Raw genomic sequence first — 9574 nt, forward strand, 5'->3', positions numbered from 1 at the left:
TCGTTTAAAAACCACAAAATCTGTATAAAAATGGGACTCACCTTTAATATTTGATTGGACGTAGTTGTACGAGCGAGCCGGGATCGAAACGGCCGTGGACACCGGCGTGTACCCACAGCGTTTCTGAACCATCGTTCCCATGGTACATGTTTATAAAACGGTTAATTAAAAAATATATATTCACAGGATGTTCCTTTTGTATCCAATATACTTGGTCACGTTTACCCAATATATTTAGTACTTAATATAATAAAAAAATATATTTATACTTTTTTTTTTATTTTATTTATTTATTCTTTATGTATTCAACATTACAAAAAACGATTAGGTACAAAAGGCAGACTTAACACTATATAGTATTCTCACCTAGACAACTTTTGGAAAAATAGAAATGTAATTATAATTTATTGAATTAAATGATATTTTTTTGAAGTCCTTATTAATGATTTATTTTGTCAACCGACTTCAAATAAAGGAAGAATTTTTCAATTTAGTTATATCGTATTTTAATTTTATTTTATAAGTTTTTTTTTTCTTTTTGTGTATTAAGTATATATATTTCAAAGTGGCAAGCAAGCATACAGCTCGTCTGATGGTAAACAGCTACTGTAGCCTATGAACGACTGCAATACTAGAGGTATCATGTGCGCGTTGCCGACCCTGAAGAAACCCTAATATAGCCTTTTTGAAAACCCCCGTACTGTAGTCTCTAGGGAGTCTCCAGAGGGAGACTTTGTACAAAAGTCGATTGCTTGGGTACCTCTGTCCCATTCGTGTTTCTACCGTGAAGCAGTTGTGTTTGCATGGTTGTGTTTCGGTTTGAATGGTGGGATAAGGCGTGAATTTACTGGGTACAGAGGAATAACACCTGAGTCCTCAGGAATGACAACGCATGGCGGGTATCATGGGCGAAATAGTATACTCTGTTATGTCCATGGTACTGCTCATGTCTATAGGCGACGGTTACCACTTTCCATCAGGTGGGCCGTCAGCTTGTTTGCCATTCTAAGTTGTATAAAAAAAAAAGTATAATTAATCTGAAAATACATCCATTGAAATAAAAAAAGAATTTCCCAAATCGATTTACAAATGTCAGAAGTCTGAGATAATATACATAAAAACAAAACACAACCGAATTTTTTTTAATGGGTGATAATGGAATGGTAACCCCACCCGCGCTAACGGTATACACCGGCGAGGCACCAGTGAAGGATGATAGGTGAGGATGAAGCAGGTCAGTTAGCCCATCGTGACGAATTCAATAAGAATTGTTCACAATGGTTTCCAGGGGGAACTACGTGGAGGTCGACCTAATAGGGCAAATTGTTAACAATGAGGCTGCTAACTCCATTGCTAACAATCCCTTTCCCCCCAAAACAACCGAATTGAGACCTCCTTCTTTTTTGAAGTCGGTTAAAAGATCGATCTTATCTTCAATACAATCTCTTCCAGATGCCTTTTAGCTTAGCTTAAACACAAAAGCTTTTCAAAGTCAAACTATTCTGGTAAGGTTTTCTAAGTCTCTCGATTCGCCAATAGTCACGTATTTGTTACAAACAGATGCAATTTTCAATTAATAGTTGTTGAAGATAAACTATTGTTTTGTTATTACTTGTTAACTAACTTTAAGTTAACGTTAAGTGAACGGATTTTAGTTAGGCAACAAGTAACTCTATTAAACAATTTAACAATATTCTGATACTTACTGTATTAATAATCCTACTACAAATATTTTTTTTTCTCAAACATGCTTGGAAATGTGAGCATTATTTTGACAATCTTCTTTGAGATAAATCAAAATTGCCGTACTGGCCAGATACATGCGGGCAGCGGCCGGCAAAAGTTGTATGAAAATCCATATCTGTCGTGTTTTGCGGCCAGATAAATTACTATGTAAACTCATATCTGTCCTGTAATTTAAAAATGGAATGACCTTTTACTTCGATACATGGCTACCAAGGAGGTAACTAATAAAAGATTTTATTTAAATTTTGAACTGGCTTACAAATAGAAGGCTGTTTATTAAATAAAAACAAAGGAACATTATGGCGCGTGAAAAATTATTATTGTTCGTTATTTGTCATTGAGCTTTAAAAGTAAAATACTGTTTTTGATTTCCGCGCATTGTTTGAGAAAAGTACTATACAAGCCTTGGCCACAACTAGGCATTGATGGACTCACGTATGTGTGCCTCGGCTACGCCTCGGCCCACATTTGCACGTTCGTCCATCAATGTCTCAGTTGCTGGCCACTGCAGTAATGTACTAATAAACGTGTAAATTTTATAAGAATATATGGGATGTATGTTTTTAATAATAATAACACATTACATTACAACCAGATATAAACTTGATAAATAAAATTTCTAAAATTGCATATATAAAAAATATCACTGTACCCAACGGCCATAATACACAAAAAAACCATATCAGAAAAAAAATAAAAAAAATACACTAAGCTGAAAGAATAAATTATCAGAATTTGGAATTAAAATAGTGCTAACATAGTTCCTCTTGTGCTCTCTAATCTGAGTATAATTCTAACACATCTACACCATAGTTTAAATCAAATAAATTTACCACAAAATACATATATCACAATGCAAAAAGCACAGGGGAAAAGGATTGTTAGTAATGGAGACTGAGAATCTCATTGCTAGCAATATATCCAACCAGGTCGACCTCCTCGCGGTTCTCCCTGGAAACTGTCATGGTTAATTCCTGATGAATTCATTATGATGGGCTAACTGGCCTGTTTTCATTCTCATCTATCACCCTTCACTGGTGCTCCGCCAGCGTATCCCATTAGCGCGGGCGGGGTTACCATACCATTTTCACCCACCAAAAAAAAATGCAAAAAGCAGTTATTTTTTTTTATACAACTTAGAATGGCAAACAAGCTGACGGCCCACCTGATGGAAAGCGGAAACCGTCGCCCATAGACATGAGCAGTACCATGAACATAACAGAGTATACTGTTTCGTCCATGATACCCCCATGCATTGCCATTCCTGAGGACTCAGGTGTTACTTCTCTGTACCCTGTAAATCTAAAATACTTGTCGTGTCTTAGGCAAATGCCTAAAAGAAGATCCCCTAATTTTTTTTATACAACTTAGAATGGCAAACAAGCTGACGGCCCACCTGACGGAAAGCGGAAACCGTCGCCCATAGATATGAGCAGTACCATGAACATAACAGAGTATACTGTTTCGTCCATGATACCCCCATGCGTTGCCATTCCTGAGGACTCAGGTGTTACTTCTCTGTACCCTGTAAATCTAAAATACTTGTCGTATCTTAGGCAAATGCCTAAAAGAAGATCCCCTAATTTTTTTTATACAACTTAGAATGGCAAACAAGCTGATGGCCTACCTGATGGAAAATGTTAACCATCGCCTACATGAGAAGTACCATGGATATATATATATATATATATATATATATATATATATATATATATATATATATATATATATATATAAAGTTGTGTTTGCAATAATAATAAATTCCGGATATGTTTTAAATATATAACGTATATATATATATATATATATATATATATATATATATATATATATATATATATATATATATATATATATATATATATATATATATATATATATAATATATATATATGCCTACACACTCACTTGTAAAATTAGAAAAAGCAAAAAAACAAACATTTAATTCCTAAAAAAAAATATATTTTAACGAAGTTCTTTATAAGTTATCTCTCACCCTGTTAATCAAATATTTACGTGTAATTTAGCTTTACGTCAAGTCACGGGGAAAGTTTTAACAAGACATTTTCTAATATGCCTATTCCTTGAATAAATCTATTTGCTCTACTATATTTATATGGCTGTATTTGGTAATATAAATGAGACAAATTATATAAACATGTATGCTAGAACGAGATGAACAACAAGGAAGTTCATACCCACTTTAAGTTTGGCGGAACACAGATGTAAATGAAGCGCGCATTATATATATATATATATATATATATATATATATATATATATATATATATATATATATATATATATATATATATCGTTTATAAATAACTTAAATTATCCAAAATATGAAAGAGTTTATTAAAAATCATAATAATTATTACTTATGTTATTTAATTAATTTGCCAGTAGTTGCCACGCTTGGCAAATAGATTGACAACTGCAGTTAGGCTTTTGCCAATGTTTTAATAGGCACGCTGCAGCCCATCCCTCGATCATTAAGTGCCCTTACTTAAGTTACGATATATGTATATTGTATTTATTCTGTCGTCTCTTACGATACCCGCGGGAAAAGACGGGGTAGCCCATTCTATGCCGGGACCACATGACGTAGAATGGGCTAGTATATTATAAATAAATGTATAACTGAATAAGTATACTTTATTTGCATTATACAATATAGGAAATAGGGGGGAAAGGGGTTGTTAGCAATGGAGTTTGCCAGCCCCATTGTTAGCAATATGCCCTATTAGGTCGACCTCCACGTGGTTCCCCCTGGAAAGCATCGTAAACAATTCTTATTGAATTCGTCACGATGGGCTAACTGACCTGCTTCATCCTCATCTATCATCCTTCACTGGAGCCCCGCCGGTGTATACCGATAGCGCGGGTAGGGTTACCATTCCATTATCACTCATTAAAATATATATATATATATATATATATATATATATATATATATATATATATATATATATATATATATATATATATATATATATATATATATATATATATATATATATATATATATATATATATATGAAATAAGCAAAACAATTTACAAACACAACGATACAAATGTATAAATACAGTAAAGCGGTCTTATTGTTGAGAGCAATCTTTTCAAGACAACCTTAGGGTTAAACAACCTTAAAGCTTAATAAGAGGGACTGGTACTCCGCATTACTAACAATCCCCCTCCCCCTGTTACAGCGATTAAAAAAAAATACGTGAAAGCTGAACTTTGTGGTTATCCCTAGATTTTTTGTTTGTCCGTAACATTTTACGGTGTTTATGTCCTTTGTTTGTAAATAAGGTACTTTCATTGGCTTCAGTGATGGGTCCAAGTGACCTCTGATTGTTATCTGTCCAAATTATCATAATTATGCGGAAATAAAGCCAAAATAAACGTCAACAACTTGAATATGTTTAGTATTAGTTAAGAAGAATTTAATTAACAAATATGTACCTACATTTTACTCCGCAGACTTAATAGAGACAATAATAATAATAATTATATATATATATATATATATATATATATATATATATATATATATATATATATATATATATATATATATATATATATATATATATATATATATATATATATATATATATAATTATCATATATTATATTGATATATTTATATTGATTTTTTCTCTGATAAAGAACAAATTAATTAATTAATTGTGTCAACTATCATCGTTAAATTCTAATGAATTCCCCCCGCCATGCCAATTAACCTGACATCATCCTTACTTATCATCACTCTCTGGTACCCCACCAGCATATACCGATAGGTACAGGCGAGGATTTTTGATAGGTAAAAATGGTATAGTAACCCCGCCTGCGCTAACGGGATACGCTGGCGGAGCACCAGTGAAGGGTGATCGATGAGAATGAAAACAGGCCAGTCAGCCCATCATAATGAATTCATCAGGAATTAACCGTGACGGTTTCCAGGGAGAACCGCGAGGAGGTCGGCCTGGTTGGATATATTGCTAGCAATGAGATTCTCAGTCTCCATTACTAACAATCCCTTTCCCCCCGCACAAACGAGGTTACCATTTAGTAACCACCTGTTAAAAAAAAGTTTAACACTAAACAGTCTGTACGCTTATTTGACACCTTCGTGGTACAAAAAAAGGAAATAAATAAGAAATTAGTTCCTTAACTTCTACAGATTTTAATTGCCTTATACTCCTATTCTATTTATTTATTTATTTATAAGAACACCAACAACATATTGCATAACAAATATTAAATACTAGCTGTTGCCCGCGACTAGCGTTTCCGTCGTTTTACGTAAAATAAGTAGCCTATGTCCTTCCACACGGTTCAGTGGTTTTGCTGTAACAGGCACATTTCCCTTCACTGCTCTGCACCTATTGATCGTAGCGTGATGAAAAGTATACTATAACCTGCCCAGGCGTATGAAGAATAATTGTACCAAGTTTCGTTAAAATCCGTCGAGTAGTTTTTGTTTCTATAACAAAAATACAGATAGACAGACAAAAATTTTACTGATTGCATTTTTTGCATCAGTATCGATCACTAATCACCCGCTGATAGTTATTTTGGAAATATATTTCATGTTCAGAATTGATCTCTCTACAGATTTATTATAAGTATAGGTATAGATGAAGATGCACAACAGACAAGCTTAACTCTGTGAGAGTAAAAGAGAACTCTTGCAAACCTTAAGTGGAAAAGAAATATTAATAATATATTTTGTGTACGCGTTACATGATATAACAGATTTATTATAAATATATATATATATATAGATACATGCCTATTATAAGATATACCATACACACACCTTTTAAAGGTATTCACAGCATTTGCTTTAACATAATTATTCTGTGACCTAACCAACCTGACCTAGCCAACAAAGAATAGCTACAATTAAAATTACTAGCACTGAATAATTATCTTATTTAATTTGAAAATTCCCATTTGAATACAATCTATACCTAAGTGAAGAAATGGTCAAACATCAAAAGATTGCTCTGGCGAAAAATTGCTCTGAAAATTAGTCAAGGCGCTATCATTGCTTACAATATAACTGGGGAATAATATAAGTTGGGGAAAGGGATTGTTAGTAATTCGGATTATAAAACGTAATATAAAAAAATTTAATAATTATATTTACAATTATTTTAATAATTAGTAAAACCACTCACTTTTTTACTTTATCCGAGCAGTACGTGCTTTATATTATTCTCAATTTCGTGTAAAATATAGTATATATCATATATGTGTAAGTATATTTGTTATTCATATATATTTATTCGTTTATATATGTAATTTTAGTATGTATGTATATCAATAATTACTAGTACCGCATTCGAGTATTCTGACACTTCCCTATGGTTGACTGGAAGAGAATGCTTTTAGCTTTAAGTCCGCCATGTACACATATTTGTACAAATGAATAAATAAATAAATAAATAAAATAATAAGTATCAAATTTTTCATCGTGCCTCCCACCAAATTGTTTATAATTACTCCTCTTCATCCAATGGTTGCCTGGAAGAGATCGCTCTTAGCGATAAGGTCGCCCATTGTTTTTTCATTATAATCACAAATTTCTTGTAATTATTTATATTTATAATAAGTTTACTATTGTAATCTTTTGGAGGAAACAATAAAGAGTATCTATCTATCTATCTATAAAAAAAATTATTGACAAATAATTGACATATAGACTTTAATGTAATCATGTCTCATTTTATTTCACTGTGATGAATTGTGAAGAGAAAATAAATCTATTTATTATTATTTTTCATGGATGAAAATGGAATGGTAACCCCACCTGCGCTATCTGTATACACCGGCGGGGCACCAGTGAAGGATGATAAATGAGGATGAAGTAGGTCAGTTAGCCCATCGTGACGAATTCAACAAGAATTGTTCACGATGGTTTCCAGGGGGAACCACGTGGAGGTCGACCTAATAGGGCATATTGCTAACAATGGGGCTGTCAAACTCCATTGCTAACAATCCCTTTCCCCCCCATATTTATTATCATTTGGTATATCAATATGAACAAAAATTTTACATACACATTTTCACAAAGAATTGACAAAAATAGCAACTGATGATGTATCTTTCGTCCTCTTTTTACAAATTATATTTGCATAAAAAGAAAGGAGACAACCATATGATTTACAGTTTTTATGTTATCATTCCTTCTATGTAATTCCTTGTTCTTAGGTTCTAAGATTTGTATCCTTATTTAAACAATAAATTAGATTCGAATGCCCACAATTTTAAGGCAATTAAACACATGCCAAAAAGTTCCGTCACATGGCCTTTAGAATGTCCAATATCTGTCTAAAGCAAGTAAATATTTCATTTCGTTTCATTTTATTTCATTTATATTCGTGTTAGTGAACTGTAAATTATAGTCTATAATATTAATCGTAGAACGTAGCACCTAATTCATCTATCTATCTATCTATCTATTTAAGAGCTGCGCTCTTGTCGGTGGAGCTCTCGCCACTTACTGCGACTTTCAGCGAGTCTCTTCACCTCTTGATACAACACGACACCAACTCCTTCCTTGATCTGCCTGATGTAACTATGTCTCAGTCTCCCTCTCCCCCTCCTTCCTTCTATCTTACCTTCTATTATAATGTTTATAAGTTCGTCGTGTCGTATCAAGTGTCCCAACATTTTTTCCCTAACCTAATTCATATTTTGCTTTTTTAATTTTTCAATTAAATTTAATTGCCATCAAAAACCAAATTTTCAGCGACAGCTTAAGAAAGAATATTATTGCATACTAGCTGTTGCCCACTTCGTCCGCGTTTCCGTCGTTTTTCATATAATAAGTAGCCTATGTCCTTCCACACGGTTCAGTGGTTTTAACATAACAGACACATTTACCTTCACTGCTCTGCTCTTATTGATCGTAGCGTGATGAAAAGTACACTATAACCTGCCCAGGAGTATAAAGAATAATTGTACCAAGTTTCGTTAAAATCCGTAGAGTAGTTTTTGTTTCTATAAAGAACATAGACAGACAGACAGACAACTTTACTTTTACTAATTGCACTTTTGTCATCAGTACCGATCACTAATCACCTCCTGATAGTTATTTTGGAAATATATTTCATGTACAGAATTGAACTCTCTACAGATTTATTATAAATATAGATAGATTCATTAATGTTTTAATTCGCTAGCGTAGAACTTTTTAAATAATCAAATATAAACATTAAAAAATGTTGAATTGTTTTTGAAAATCGACAAATAATTTTGCATTGCCATAGTTCATTATGGACGCTCGTAAATTGCAACTTTTGTTTATGTCACCAGAGGGAGACTGTACAAAAGTCGTTTGCTTGGGTACCTCTGTCCCATTCGTGTTTCAACCGAAAAGCAGTAGTGTTGTTTCTTAACCCTAAGCAGAACCTCCTCATTGCTAATCCGATCCCTCCAGCAAATTTCCTCCATTCTTCTCCAACACCACATTTCAAAGGCTCTATCCATTTCCTTCTGAGTTAATGTCCACGTCTCACATCCATACAGAGCTATTTTTTTTTATTTTTTTTTACAACACAAACGAGCATGCGTCTCACCTGATGGTAAGTGACTACCGTCGCACATGATCACCCACAACACCAGCGGCATTGCAGATGTACTGCCGGCCTTTTAAAAAGGAATATGCTCTTTTCTTGAAGGTTATATTCACGTATCAGTTCGGAAATACAGCTGCTGGAAGTTGATTCCAAAGAATGGTTGTGCGTGGAAGAAAGTGCCTTGAAAAACGCACGGTGAAAGACCGCCACTCGTCCAGATGATTGGGATGAA

The 9574-nt window shown here is 33.4% G+C and overlaps 1 protein-coding gene across 1 annotated transcript in view; it reads right to left on the reverse strand.

Moving 5' to 3' along the window:
- LOC113514967 (fatty acid synthase-like) overlaps positions 1–123 on the reverse strand; it is a 49039-nt gene extending 48916 nt beyond the window's left edge. The window contains exon 1 of the mRNA XM_031908453.2: positions 42–123. The gene's annotated coding sequence lies outside the window, so the exon portion shown is untranslated. The remainder of the gene's footprint in view (positions 1–41) is intronic.
- Between the last annotated feature and the right edge of the window lie 9451 nt (positions 124–9574).

Source organism: Galleria mellonella, unplaced genomic scaffold (assembly GCF_026898425.1).
Source record: "Galleria mellonella isolate WM207_F2 unplaced genomic scaffold, CSIRO_AGI_GalMel_v1 utg312, whole genome shotgun sequence".
NCBI lineage: Eukaryota > Metazoa > Arthropoda > Insecta > Lepidoptera > Pyralidae > Galleria > Galleria mellonella.